Source organism: Podarcis vaucheri, assembly GCF_965113315.1.
Source record: "Podarcis vaucheri genome assembly, chromosome: Z".
Classification (NCBI taxonomy): Eukaryota; Metazoa; Chordata; class Lepidosauria; order Squamata; family Lacertidae; genus Podarcis; species Podarcis vaucheri.
Genome location: NC_138758.1, coordinates 34637817 through 34653148, shown reverse-complemented (window position 1 = coordinate 34653148; position 15332 = coordinate 34637817). Strand labels below are relative to the sequence as shown.

General features: G+C 43.7%; 1 protein-coding gene across 3 annotated transcripts in view; it reads right to left on the bottom strand.

Moving 5' to 3' along the window:
* BRD3 (bromodomain containing 3) overlaps positions 1 to 7805 on the bottom strand; it is a 35288-nt gene extending 27483 nt beyond the window's left edge. For 2 of the 3 annotated variants that reach the window (XM_082207923.1, XM_082207924.1), the window contains exon 1: positions 7600 to 7805. The gene's annotated coding sequence lies outside the window, so the exon portion shown is untranslated. The remainder of the gene's footprint in view (positions 1 to 7599) is intronic. The other variant, XM_082207925.1, reaches the window with a different exon arrangement.
* Between the last annotated feature and the right edge of the window lie 7527 nt (positions 7806 to 15332).

The window sequence follows — 15332 nt, the reverse complement described above, 5'->3', positions numbered from 1 at the left end:
TGGAGAGCAGGGAGAGGACAGCAAAACATCAGTCGATAATTTCTAGAAAAGGGCGGAGGGAATACACATCGTGGAGGGCTTGGTCTTTTGATCACAAGGAGCCAAATCTCGTTAGGCCCTCCAGTTCTATGACATGGAAGGAGAAGGAGGAGGAGGAGGAGGAGGACGGTTCCCCACCACGAGTCATTTCTTGCATACAAGGGAGAAGCTTGTGGGGCAATCACAAATAGCTGACTACTAAGCCTGCACCCTAAGTCACACCACCCCAGGTCCTTTGTACATACAAGAGCACAACTGGCAGGGCAATCACATTTATGAGGCAATCCTTAGAACTGGCCTTGTTCATAGCAACTGATGGCACAAAAGCCTATTTCTGGAGAAGGACTGGGAGGAAATTTGCTTTGCTCAGAGACTGGAATTACATCTTGACTCCTTACAATGATGATGTAGTGGCAGGAAAAAGAGTGGGGAATGAGCTCCTCTGTGACTTCTGTAAAATCAGACATCAACCCAGCATTCAAAAGTTGCCAGGAGCATTTTGCACCTTGCTTTTGGCCACTTGTGACCAAGTGAAGATGCCTGAGTGCCAGGATGACACCTGGTGCATCTACCATCTGGAGGTGCATGCCTGGGGATTATTGGATCTTGACTGTTTTCACACACTAGCAACACCTATAAAATTCTATCCATATTTTATCTGCACAACTAGAATGAATTTCAGGAGCTAAAACGTTCTATTGAAGAATAGGATTTTCGATCCGTCTGGCCCAAAAATCACAACTAGGCATTCCGTTTTGGTGACTATTACATTGGTTTAAGGAGCTATATTGGTGCTTAGCTTATATATCTGAGCTTCTAACACTGCATCAACCTTCTGTATTTACTACACCACAAAGAGGTTTTAAAAAATGTGTTCTAACCACCCAAGTCTAGAGAAAGAATCCAATCTACTACGTTTTTCTTACCATCCTGAAACACATACTGAGCACAGCCAGCACAAATTCACAACATTGAAAGAAAGCTAGGTGGATATATATACTGGGCAAGACATTAACATGGCTCAGACTCAGAACACGCCAATATAACTCCTAGACTACTAACAGCTAAAAGTAAGAACATGCCACCAATGTATAATTATTTCATACAATTTTATATACTGTACTGCTTACTTGTTTAAAAAACCTCAAAGCAGTTTGCAAGAATACTAAAACACTTTTAAAAAATTAAAGCATGCAATAACAATAATAATAAAACCAGCAACAACCTAAAAATTCACTAGCCTTCTAGATACCTGTGTAGGCTTATCTATACAAAACTGTTTTGAGCAGGCACCAAAAAGTCTAGTGAGGGCACCTGTCATTAGGCAGGGAGTTCCAAAGTGTAGGTGCCATCACACTAGAAGATGAATTTCTTAATGACATGGAATGGGTATTACATGGCATCTTTAACAGTGCCAGTTCCAGAAATCAAAGCAATTGAGAGAGCTTATGTGAAATAAGGCAATGGGGAGAGAGAGAGATGTGCTCAATCATATCAACCAATTACTTATTTGAAAACCAACTATAAAATGTTGAATCTGTAATGGTGAGCAGCCCAAATAAGATCACATCTAAATCATAAGTGTAGATCAAATTGGATTTATTTGGGTGGTGCCCAAGTAAATTCTACTCAGAGTAGAGCCCACTGAAGTTAATGGAAACAAGTTACTCGTGGCCATCAATTTTTGTGTGTCTACTCCAAGTATGGCTAACATTATGTTGTAATTAAAAGTATTTATCATAAGCTACCCTTCACCCAAAGCATCTCACATAAACAAAGTACCAGCGAATGCCAGCAGCAGGGTTCAAATCCCCACTTGGCCAAGAAACTCTTGAGCTCACATCCCCCAGAGCCATCTGGTTGGTCTTGTGCTCTTGCATGTGCTAAGGACTTGGGAAGACTGGCCCTGGCTTTGCAACCTCAGTAACTGCTATTTGTGATTGCTCCCCCAACGTCTTTAGTTAGGTTTTCTTTAGTGCCGTTTTTAAAACTAGCTCTTTATGGTTTTTATGGTGTGTTTGCAAATTGCCTTGAAATGCATGTAAAAGGGGATTCATTATTATTATTATTATTATTATTATTATTATTATTAAGCTTTTGGTCCAATCCAGCAGCCAGGCTCTTATTACGTTCTAAGAACCTAAGCAGAGTTTGCTAGATCTAGCCAAAAGTTACCCATCTCCTCCAGCATCCTGTCCTCACAGTGGCCAACCAGGTGCCCTAAACCCTCAATCAGGACCAGAGTCCAAGAGCACTCTCCCATTCTGCAGTTTCCATAAACAAGTATTCAGAAGCATTACTGCCTCTAATCATGGAGTCAGAGCCTGGCCATCATGGCTAGCAATGGTACCCCTTGATATCCTCTGTGAATTTCTTCTCTTTGAAAGGAGGAAGGCAGGAAGGTGTCAGAGGAAGCTGAGGCCACCTGTCCACCAAGAGCCTGGCACAGTGCATATTTACTTGCAAGTACATGTCTCTAAGTTAAATGGAACTTAATTCTATGTGAATATAGAACTGTAGCCTTATTTGGGTGCAAGTCTTGGGGAACCATCAATCAGCGAAATAAGCTTCCCAGTAAACACCAAGAACCTATACTAGCGGAGTCCATAACTGTATTTCAATGAACACAACACCCTTGGAAGTGCACAATGTCTTGGATTCAGACTAAGTGAGTAGAACTCAGATCCCACTGAAATAGACAAGGCTGAAGAGGTCAAAAGCAAGCTAGCAGTGACTTAATTTAAACCCTTGATGGCAGCTTAAATTCAGCTAACTTAGCCCAGGAATTCTGAGCAATTCTGGTCACCTTACTGCAAAAGGCATATTAGACTAGATGGTGATTGGCCTGATTCAATAAGGCTCTTCTTTTTATGTTCAATCAGTGCCCTCCCTGACAATCCCCATCAGTCCTCAACTGGAACAGCCATGCTTCCATCAGCCCCAGCATTAAAGAGCTGTACAGGCTGGGGCTGATGGCAATTGTGGTCCCAAACATCTGGAAGGTGACAGCTTGGGAAAGGCTGATTTAGACCCAACACAAAGTTTCAACCTGCTTAAGAGCATAAGAAGAGCCTGCTGGATCAAAACAATGATCCATCTTAGTCCAGCATCCTGTCCTCACAGTAGCCAACCAGATGCTCACTATGGGAAACCCACAAATGGGATTGGAGCACAAGAGTACTCTCCCCTCCTGCGGTACCCAGGAACTGGTACTGTACTTCTTTTAGGAATGACTCCTTCTGGAAGTTTGTTTCCCAGTGCCTGGTTGCAGTGTTAGAAACTCAGATGTATAAGGTAGCGGCCAAATGTCTCCTTAAACCAAAGCTTCAGTTGCCAAGACAGAATGTCTAGTTGTCATTTTTGGGCAAGATGACTCTAAAGTCTTACTTTTCAAATGATGCACTAACATATTTGATTATCAGTTAAACATCTGGCTAGTTCAGATGACAACCCTGAGCTAGGCTAAGGACTTTGAGAACTTAAAGAAAAGTCACATTATCCAGGAACACTTCACATACCTGGACCATTCCTAGCTCTTTTTCTTAATGATGACACAGTCCATTCATAACATATGAATATTTTTCACAACTGTGAGCAGGGCAGTGGAATGGGGTAAGTGAAGACAAGCTTCAACAATTAGCTGTAATTGTTCACTGCTCTTGCTTAGGCTGCACAGAAAAAGCATTTTGGTTCCTGAAATTTATTCTGATTGTGCAGATAAAATGTAACTGATAGAATTCCACAGGATGTAGTATTAATGTGTGAAAACAGTCAAGATCCAATGATCCTCAGAAACGCACCTCCAGATGGTGGAGATATCAAGCACCTTCCTGGCACCCAGGCAACCTCACTTGGTCACAAGTGGGAAATAGTTAGGTGCAAAATGTGCGTGGCGCTTGGCTGATTTTGAACACTGGTTGGGATATACAAAAGAGGACCCCCACTGACATATATACGGATACCACCCTGAACACACCAGCAGGGTCAGGACCGGTTAGTACTTGGATGGAATACCAGGAATACCAGCTGCTATAAGCTTGGCTTGGAAGGGATAGCTCAGTCAGTAGAGCATGAGATTATTAATCTCAAAGTTCTGGTTTCGAGCCCCACATTGCAGGTGGTTGAACTAGATGGCCTTTACGATCCCTTCCAACTCTACAATTCTATGATTCTAAGGATAATGAACTGTTCCTAGTATTATTGACCACTGTCTCCATACCCCCTCATCATGACCACCATCTCCCCCTCTCACAAACCCCAAATTCTGACACAAAGTTGTTGAATTTGTCATTAATGGATTTCTGCAGGGGATTCTCACCCCCAATAAGCCTGCAATCCTAAACACACTTGCTTAGATGCAAAGGTGAAAGTAAGAACATAAGAAGAGCCTACTGGATCAGGCCGAAGGGGCTAATCTAGTTAAGCACCCTGTTTCCACTGTGGCCAACCAGATTCCCAAAATGGGATGCTCATGAGCAGGACATAAATACAATGGCACTTTCCAATCGCTGTTCCCCATCACCTTGCATACAGAGACAACAAAACCTGCATGCCCAAGACAGTCTATCACACAAGCCTCCAGGCCAAAGGGGGCTCATCAAAGTCCAGCATCCTCTTCTCAGAGTGGCCAACCAGATCTGGAAGCACATAAGCAGGACCCTAGCGCAAGAGTAACTCTCCTCACTTGTGATTCCCAGCAAGTGACAACCAGAGGCATCCTGCCTCCAGGAATAAGGAAGAACATAAGAACTTGCTGGATCATGCCAAAGGGGGCCCACCTAGTCCAGCATTCAGTTCTCACAGGGGGCAACCAGATGCCCCAAAGCAAAGCCTGCAAGCAGGACCCAAGCACAAGAGCACTTCCCCCTCCTATGGTTTCCAGCAATGGATCACACAATTAATAAGCACAACCATTCAGTTTAAGTCAACAGAGACTCTGGGCAGAGATGACACCCCAATGAAATCAATGTAACCGGCAACACAATCTTATTAGCCTTGAACTGGAACTAGATATCACAACCAGGCTTCCACAAGAATGCTACAAGTGCGTCAGGCGGGCTCTCCTTATCCAAGGAAGAGGACTCAGCATTTGCCATACCTAAACTCTGGAACAATATGTGTTCAAAACAAAACAACACTGCTCTAGGGCATCAGGCTTCAACTGGCAGGTCATGGGCAACTTCCACCTTGCAACTTGATCTATGGTGGTTTGCAACAGCAGCACTACCGCCACAATGATATATGGGAAATAAACTAAGAAATGGGTCCCCCAGTGCAGAATTGTGTTCATAATGGGTTGTGGGTCTGAAAAAGTTGAATGCAGCTGGAGTGAGCAGAGGGAGGGAAATATGAAAGCTGCTTTATACACAGAGTCAGGTCATTGGTCCATCTAGCTCAATAATGCCCAGTGACTGGCAGCAGCTATCCAGGGTTACAGACAGAGAGACTCTCTCAGCTCTTCCTGGAGAAGCTGTGGGGGACTGCACCTGGAATCTTCTATGTGCAAGACAGATGCTCTACCACTGAACCATGGCCCTTTTCTTAAAAATGTCTAGTCCTTGTGGTTCTGCATAAAGGGCAAAATTAAACAGGAATACCTTAGTATGGTCCCATTTAGCTTAGTATTTTCTACACTAACTGGCATAGGCTCTCCAGGTAGGGATAGGGGTATTTTCCAGCCTGACCTGGGACTTCCAATTCTGCATTTCTATTATTCTGTGCATGTAAAGCAGATGTAGCATTTTCTCCAAAATGAAATAAGGTTCCAGACCTCCTGGTTCTAATAAAGGGATAGTCTAGCTCAGTACTGCCTACACTGACTGGCAGTGACTCCAGAGTTTCAGACAGGGAGGCTCTCCCAGCTCTACCTGGAGATGCCATGAGAGATTGTAGCTGAGCATTTCTGCATGCAAAGCAGGTGATATACGCGCTGAGCCACAGGATCCAAAGTTAATTGGGATCTACTGTTAGATATCCATGCAATCTTCAGTAGACCAAGGAGTTTCCAACTCCTAGTTATTTTACAATAGCAACAAAACAAGGATTCCCCCCCCCAAAAAAAAGGCTACTGAAATGAAATGAAGAGCCAGGAGTGAATTTTTTTATGCAAAAGGATTGCAAAATTAGTTCAGTTCTGGTACAGAAAACAAATCCTTGGGATCTGAATATGTTCAGAGGCGGCCTGCTCCTCAGTTTGAAATTCTTGTTTTGGAAGCGATTATAAACAACAACCAAGTAAATCCAACAAGTCTTAAGTCTCCTTGATGCTGCCCCAGAACATGGGCAGAGTGCTTGAGGCAGCATCCCTGTCCATGTCTCTTTTTTTAAGGAGTTGGCCTGCAATCCTAACCACAATTCCATTGGAATAAGCCACACTGAAGGCAAGAGAACAGACTTCCATAATATAGACATAGTTAGGATTGGGGGTCCCAATAAAATCAGCTGATTACCTTCCAGGCAAACAGGTCTAAATCAGCAGGTACAACACACATCAGATAGACACACCAGTTAACTCCAGGGACCAAAATCGGGTCCTTGGACCTTTTGACTGTGGAATTGAGAGTGCAAAGCCCAAGCTGGAGATGGGGAGTAATGGAGCCACATTAAGAGCCAGTCTGGCATAGTGGTTAGAGTGTTGGGTTCGGGCATGCGAAAACCAGGGTTCAAATTCCCCACTGTGCCATAAAGCTCACCGGGTGGGCATGACCTTGGGGCCAACCACGATCAACCCAACCCAACCCAACGCAGCAGGTTTGCTTCTGGGGATAAAATTTGGAGATGGGGCCACGGGTATGTAAGCCACCATGAGCTCCTTGGAAGAGAGATGGGATATACATGCAATAAACAAACCAATCAACCACACAACCAACTGCAATCGCCCCTAAAAGAGATCTCCATATGCAACAGGGGTTTTAAGGAAGAAGAGAAAAGTCCCCCCCCCCGCAATCTTTTCTGAGTTTTCTAAAGTGACTACCACACAGGAAAATTAAAAAAACGCAACACACCCCGAGAGAAAAGCGAGGAAACAGAGCGCGACGCGACAGGAGACAAACCAAGGCGCTCGCTGAAGCCGCCTGGACGAGGAAGCGGCGCTGCTTCCAGCCGAGCGGAGCCAGCCGCGCAGCAGCGGCAGCAAGGCAAGCGGCGGGCGCACGGGGGGCCTGGGCTGGTGGAGAGGCGAGCTTCTCCCCGCCCGCCGTTCCTTTGTGCGAGCGCGGGCCGGAGGAAAGCGGGATCGCTCGCCCTTCTCCCCGCTTCGAAAGATGGCGGGCAAGGAGGGAGGGAGTCCGGCGCAGAACGAGGGCGCACGGAGCCCTCCTTGCGTCTGCGGCAGGGCAGCCGCGCGCTCGCCCTTTTGTTACACTGTTGCCAGCAGAGGAAGCGCAAAAAGGAAACGCCGGAGCGGCGCGCTTGGAGAAGGGAAAGGAGCCTTTGTGTGCGCGATTTTGCCTCCGCCCTCCGCGGCCTGCTCTCTTCTTCTTCTTCTTCTTCTTCTCCTCCTCCTCCACCACCACCACCAAACCAAAGAAGCCCCCCCAGAAGCGCGTCTAGCTTGCTTACTCGGGCCGGCCGGGCTTTTTCTTCCTTCTCCTCCTCCTCCTCCACCACCACCTCCTCTGGCTGCTGCCGGTAGGGCTCGACTGATTCCCCCCTCCTTCCACTACCACCACCTTTTTTTTTCTAGTTCTCTCCAAAGCAAGTAAAGAATTGATGTGCTACGAGCTACAGAGAGAGAGTCTTTTTCAGAGCTAGCCAGGCGCTCTGCTCATGCGTCCCCGCCGCGAGGGCCGCTGGGTAAAGTAGTTTGCTGGACCAGCTTGGGAAAGGTGCTCCGCCCCGGCCAAGACTACAAATCCCAGCCTGGAGCACTGGCTCCTTTCTTTCTTTGCGCCCTCCTTTTCTCTCTCTCTCCCCCCCCCCCCGGTATGGACCAGAAAGCGGAGGAGGATCAAGCTTACGAAGGTTTCACATGCGTCTGTATGTGTACACACAAACACAGGAGCAACATGGGTGGGGGGAGGTGCAAAAATGTGTTTCCCCATTATTTCTTTTTTGAGGCGGAGGTGTCTAGGGGGGCAGGCATTTCCAAGAGGAGAAAGTCTGCCGCCCGGGTCTTCCTCCATGCGAATACATCTCTCCCGCCTCATTTTGCTTTTTTAGACTAGGAAAAGGCGCGAGGGGCGTGATACAGCTCTTCTCTTTCAGACTTTCTCGTTTTTGCTTCCTAAAGACTTACCAACCGGTAATAATTTGTAGTAGTAGCGCTGTTATTATTCCTGACTTAATTATCGTCGCGGATTTGCATTTGAATCATTTCCAAAGGTATCTGGCATATTCCTGGCTGGCCGGCGATATATTAAATCCAAAACACATAATATTTATTGATTCCTGAAGACTTAAGGCTGGTAGAAAATATTGTTAATAGTACTATTATTACTGATATTATTATTACTGGTTTGCATTTGAATCATGTCCAAAGGAGTCGGCATTCCTGGCTCAATCATACATATTGTAAATGCAGAACACAGCACATATATTTTTCTCCTAAAAGCTTACAAACTGATTGATATTATTATTACCAGTTGTTATTACTAATGTTTTTTATTAACAACAACAACAATTTGCATTTGTATGATTTCCAAAGGGTATGTGCATTCCTGATAGGCCAGAAATATAAATGCAGAACACTGCATGCTTGTTTTATTTATTTATTTTGCTGGATTTTTCAATCATACAGAAACAAACAGAAACTACACACGACAATCATATCCATAAGAAAAATAAAAGTTTTTTTTAATGAAACTGGCTAAATAAAATAAATAACAAAGTATTCCCATCAAAGTATATGGAGTTAAGTGTTCTTGGGCTTTATTGTATCAATATATAAAGGAAAAGGTCATTTTTATTTTCCTCAAAGCAATCAGTTCTGTTTGCACACTCTTACCTGAATAAGACTAGCCATTTTCATTTATTTCTCAGACAACTCATTTTATATTAAAGTATTTCTGTAGTGCTATAGCGCCATGTTATGAAATAGCTGTTGGGGTGTGTGTGTGTGTGTGAATTCCTGGGTGCTAAGGTCCAAGTTTGGGGCAAGTGCTTTTTGGTGAGAGAACCCCAACAAAGATTGAAAGAGTCAAAATATGCAGCAAAGTGAAGCATGGAATTATAAGCTGTTAGGGCTTTACAATATGCCCTTCTAAGTGAGTTTCAATATTTCCCCATTCAAAGTTCCTTACAGACATTTGGAAAGAAAGATGGTGGACTAGACACCTGTCAACAGGTTGTTGACAGAGATAATTATGTCATGATTAATGATAGCCAAGCCATAAATCTTGGCGATCATATTTGCTCTGGAAAAGCAGAGGGAATAAGAGATCAAGCTCTGATGCTCTGGAAAAGTGGCTTTCCGTGCTGGGAGACCAAGAAGCTTCGGGGAACCCAATGGGGGCGAGTGACATAGAGCCAAGGAATCTTCCTGTTGCCCAAACACATAATAGTCCTTAATGTCAGCCCTTAGGGTATATGGTCAACAAAGCCTTCCTTTCTCTTTTTCTTTAATAACTTTTTTATTCAAAATTAAAACAAAACATATTATCCCGAAACATATCATCCTTATTTCCCCCCCCATTTTTCCTCCCTCCCCCCACAGAACCCCCCCACCCCCCGACTCCCTCAGTTCCAGTCTTTGATTTCTCTAAAAAGCTGTTTTCTGCATGTTACACAGTTGTATAGATCCTCAAACTATTTAGCTGATTATTATCAATAAAAAGTTTGTGAATGTTTATTCAAAGGGGCAAAGCCTTCCTTTCTCCAATTACTTTTGAAACTGTTATAAATCATGACTGTGGTGATACGTCCGCTGGTTGAAATTTGCATCTGGGGTAACAGTTAACTTCTGGATTAAGAAGAGATTATCACAGAAGAAGTTAAAAAATGTGGTAGAAGAATTATTACACCCTTCGAAGAATTAGTGAAAGGATATAAGACAGACAGGGCCAAAATAGTTTCAAAATTGTATAAGGTGTTATTAGAGAAGGAGAAATCACCAAAGGAAAGTTTGAAAGAATACTGGAAGTTAGAAATTCAGGAACAGATTTTAGATGAAGAACGGGAAAGAATCTTTCGGCAACCACCCTTTGTTGCAACCTCTAGGATAATCCAGGAATGGGTTGAAGTTGGTACAAAAATGATATTATACACCTGTAAGCTTATAAGTAAAGGTAAAGAAACCCCCGACCATTAGGTCCAGTTGTGGACAACTCTGGGGTTGCGGTGCTCATCTTGCTTTATTGGCCGAGGGAGCCGGTATACAGCTTCCGGGTCATGAGGCCAGCATGACTAAGCCACTTCTGGCAAACCAGAGCAGCGCACAGAAACACCGTTTACCTTCCCGCCAGAGCGGTACCTATTTATCTACTTGTACTTCGATGTGCTTTTGAACTGCTAGGCTGGCAGGAGTTATATCATATTACAAAATCTGGAAGTAAGTATTGTTGGAGGAAATGTGGAGTGATGGGAATATACAGGCATATGTGGTGGGATTGTCCATTAGTTAATGAATTTTGGAAACAGATTGGCATAGAAATATTGGGAATTGTGGGTAGGAAGGTGGGACTATCTAAATTAATGGTTCTTATTAGTCTGAGTAGCACCGAGTTAAAAACAAAAGAGGAATGTAAATGAGTAAAGTTGATGGTAACTGCAGCCAGACAGGTTATAGCGAGTAATTGGAAAAATGCAGAAGAGCTAGGGGTGAACCAATGGAGGAAAAAACTGAATAATATTATAATTTTAGAATATCTAACTGTGAAGATCCACAGAATGAAAGGGTTTAAGGTCAGTGAGAAAGAGGAGGATTGGTTTGAGAAGATAATGAATTATTTGGGTAGGTTTGAACAATTTGGGGCAATTAAAATGTTAAAAGTTAAATAAACCTTGTGGATGAAGGAGTGTTAACATATATAAAATTGTACATATGGTTGATTTGAATATGTTATTATTGATTATGTATATGCAATGTATCAGCCGCCTGGGAGATTTCACTGTTTGTGTTTTGGTTGATGGTAAAAAATAAAAAAAAGGGGGGGGAGACATTATCATTAAAAACTGAAAGCAAAACGAAAGGCACATTTCAATTGTTTGTGACTAAGAAAGATTCCAAGAAATGGCTAAAGGGTGTTCCAACAATTAGAATTCTTTATTTTATTTTGATGAAAGTGCTCAGTTCTGGCACTTCTCAGGTAGGCACCATTGCTACTCTTAAGATAATGAGGAAGGTGTTCATGGTGAATTCCGGCACCTCTTTTTCTCTAAGAATAGCACTGCATACACCTGTCAGAAAGTTGCAGAAACTGGAAAACTTAGCTTTGTTACAAAGTGGTAAACATTCTTAATTTATTGGTATAGGTCAGAACACAAGAGTGGCTGGTGAGAGCCATGTGGTTGAGCTAGAGCAATCAGCTGAAATCAGCTGGGTTTCTCAGGTAGATTGGGGGTGGGGGACAATAGGACTGCTTACCTGTTTGTTCCCAAGGTAAAGGAAGTGACATAGCTAAGCCTGGCAGGACAGCTTACTCTGTGGTATTAACCAATTCATGCATTAATTAGACTTAAGTATGTTGGTTATGGGACACAGATGGCACTGTGGGTTAAATCACAGAGCCTAGGACTTGCCGATCAGAAGGTCAGCGGTTCGAATCCCCGCGACAGGGTGAGCTCCTTTTGCTCAGTCCCTGCTCCTGCCAACCTAGCAGTTCAAAAGCACGTCAAAGTGCAAGTAGATAAATAGGTACTGCTCTGGCGGGAAGGTAAACGGCGTTCCCGTGTGCTGCTCTGGTTTGCCAGAAGCGGCTTAGTCATGCTGGCCTCATGACCTGGAAGCTGTATGCCGGCTCCCTCGGTCAATAAAGCGAGATGAGCGCCACAACCCCAGAGTCGGTCACGACTGGACCTAATGATCAGGGGTCCTTTTACCTTTACCTATGTTGTTTATATGAGGCTGGTTATCCCACAATAATGAGACAACGTACAATGTTTAGAACATAAAAATTACACCATTAAATTTTAAAAAATAATAATACAGACATCCATGAAACTAAATGCCTCCTTACAGGACTGAAGCCCTGATTCAGAAGTTCCCGGCAACACCTGCAGCTGAATTGGATGATGGTGAAGTCAAAGCTGGGCTGAGCTAGCCAGGGTGGAGTTAGTGCTGGCTTGTGCCAGAGGTATCCAATGCCACTGAAGACACAATTGGGATTCAAGATGATCCTAACAGATTGGAGAACTGGGCCCAAACTAGCAAAATGAATTTTAATAGGGACAAATGCCAGGTTCTTCCCTTACACAGGAAGAACCAGCCAGACAAAACTAAGGGGGACACCTGGCTTGCCAGTACTCTGCAATTATATTATTCTATGTAGATATTTATCTGTTTTAAAAAATTTGTACGAGAAATTCCTGACCAGGTAAACGTCTTCCTTATGGATAGCCCTTTCAATTTCAGTTCTTCTCCCTAATTTTTCCAGTTTGCACATTTCCACATCAACTTGCATTAAAAAACGTCTTCGCAAAAAATCAGCTGCCTTTCATGCATACACCTAATGTGCAACTTTTTGCAAGCAATTTACCTTAATATTTGCATATGTTATTTTCACTGTGCGGATTTTGATATATATATATGCATCTGGGGAGGGCAGGCACATGACATAGCAAGAGAATTGCATTGCAAAACATGGGGAGGTGTAAATTTTTGAAGGACGGCTATATTTTGGTTCATGACTTGTTTTGGGAAGGATGGATTCATAAACTCATAGAAGTGTAGCATTGGATGGGATTCCCAGAGAATCATCTAGTCCATCACCCTGCAATGCAGGAATCACAGCCAGAGAATCTCTGGCAGATGCCAATCCAACCTCTGCTTAAAAACCAGTGAAGAGGAGTGCACCACCTCCCAAGGTAGTCCATTACAAGGTTGAACAGCTCTTCCCACCAGAAGAAATCTTACCATCAGAAAAGTTATTCCTAATGTTTACTCAGAATCTCCATTTTTTATCATCCATGGGTACAGGTCCTCCCCTCCAGAGGAGCAGAAAACAAGATTGCTCCATCTTCTAGGGAAGATGTTATTGGTCAGGGATGTTGCAGCATACATACAGATCATCCTTTCTGAGTCTTGATGCCAAAGCAGAGAGAGGGATGTTTCCCAGGGGGGGCATAAAAAACTCAAGGTCTAGTGGTGCCTGGAGTAAATAACTGCAGGTGTCTGGAAAATTAATGAGACACTTAATTGCATAAATGTGGGTTCCTGTCGAGAAAAGGACCAGGGAGGCTAATCAGGAGGATCCCAAGAAGTCTGGGAGTGAATGAGGAGAGATAAACAGCTGTTGCCTGTTGTGTATGTGGCTTTGTTGTCGTCTTCATGTGCCATTTGACCATTTTCTGTTCGCACAACCATCACTACTTTGCCTCTGTAGCGCTGCAATGCTTCAAGCAGTAGTATGTTACTTCAGAACTACCTGACCAGAGTAGACCATATAGTCCAGCGTCCCTTTTCCTACAGCAGCCAGGAGGGATGTGATGAAATATCCACAGTCTGTTGTTTGTCTCTGCAGAGATATATATGAAACATTATTCACAACACATCACTACAGTATGTTGCTTGAAAATCAAATCAAATTATTCACTCAAAAAAATAATAAAAAAATCCACATATTACCATGAGATTGAAGGGGATTATAAACATGATCTTCTTGATGCGTATAACAAAATAAGGTTGCCATACAATTTAGAAAAGATAGGGCTTTAAATTTCCTTTGGTTGCATAAATCTGATGTTCTGACAGATAGCAAAAGCAACCCTGGACAGCTCAAACAACCTTAATGTGAGTTTGTGGGAGGGTAGGTTGTATGCTTGAGTCCCTTAATTCCTGGATCCAACAAGGATTCAATTGCTGTCAAGTTTCTTGGTATGTGTTGCTGTTTAGTTGTTTAGTCGTGTTCGACTCTTCGTGACCCCATGGACCAGAGCAAGCCAGGCACTCCTGTCTTCCACTGCTTCCCGCAGTTTGGTCAGACTCATGTTTGTAGCTTCGAGAACACTGTCCAACCATCTCATCCTCTGTCGTCCCCTTCTCCTTGTGCCCTCCATCTTTCCCAGCATCAGGGTCTTTTCCAGGGAGTCTTCTCATGAGGTGGCCAAAGTATTGGAGCCTCAGCTTCATGATCTGTCCTTCCAGTGAGCACTCAGGGCTGATTTCCTTAAGAATGGATAGGTTTGATCTTCTTGCAGTCCATGGGACTCTCAAGAGTCTCCTCCAGCACCATAATTCTTGGTATGTAAAGGCCCTCAAAGTATGGGTCATTAAGGTAACAAAGGAAGTGGCTCTGTGCCAGAGGTAGTTTGAAAAACAAAAGCCTGGCTGAGGTGTGTGAGCCAGAAGCTAGAACCAAATAAGCCATGTGGGAGACACAGCCTGATCTTTGTCTGGGTATACCAGTTTGTGGCTATGGGAGAAGCAAAACCCTCTTTGGATGCTAATGCTATGAGCCCCTCCATCGTAGGCTCAGGTTCTATACATGTGTAAAAAAGCTTCTCTCCCTGTGTCTTTAATTGATGTGAGTCATTCTGGAAGACAATTTGTTGTTTAGTCGTTTAGTCGTGTCTGACTCTTTGTGACCCCATGGACCAGAGCACGCCAGGCACTCCTGTCTTCCACAGCCTCCCACAGTTTGGTCAGACTCATGTTTGTAGCTTCGAGAACACTGTCCAACCATCTCGTCCTCTGTCGTCCCCTTCTCCTTGTGCCCTCCATCTTTCCCAGCATCAGGGTCTTTTCCAGGGAGTCTTCTCTTCTCATGAGGTGGCCAACCTATTGGAGCCTCAGCTTCACAATCTGTCCTTCCAGTGAGCACTCAGGGCTGATTTCCTTCAGAATGGATACGTTTGATCTTCTTGCAGTCCATGGGACTCTCGAGAGTCTCCTCCAGCACCATAATTCAAAAGCATCAATTCTTCGGAGATCAGCCTTCTTGATGGTCCAGCTCTCACTTCCATACATCACTACTGGGAAAACCATGGCTTTAACTATACGGACCTTTGTTGGTAAGGTGATGTCTCTGCTTTTTAAGATGCTGCTGGAAGACAATAATTGTCTGCAAAGCAGGATAATATTGTGGCATGCACACCACTCTGGGCTACAGTCTACTACTAGATCACACACATGAACTATTATCTTGAGGTGCAGGAATGCATTTATTTATTCATTTATTTATTCATTCACTCACTCACTC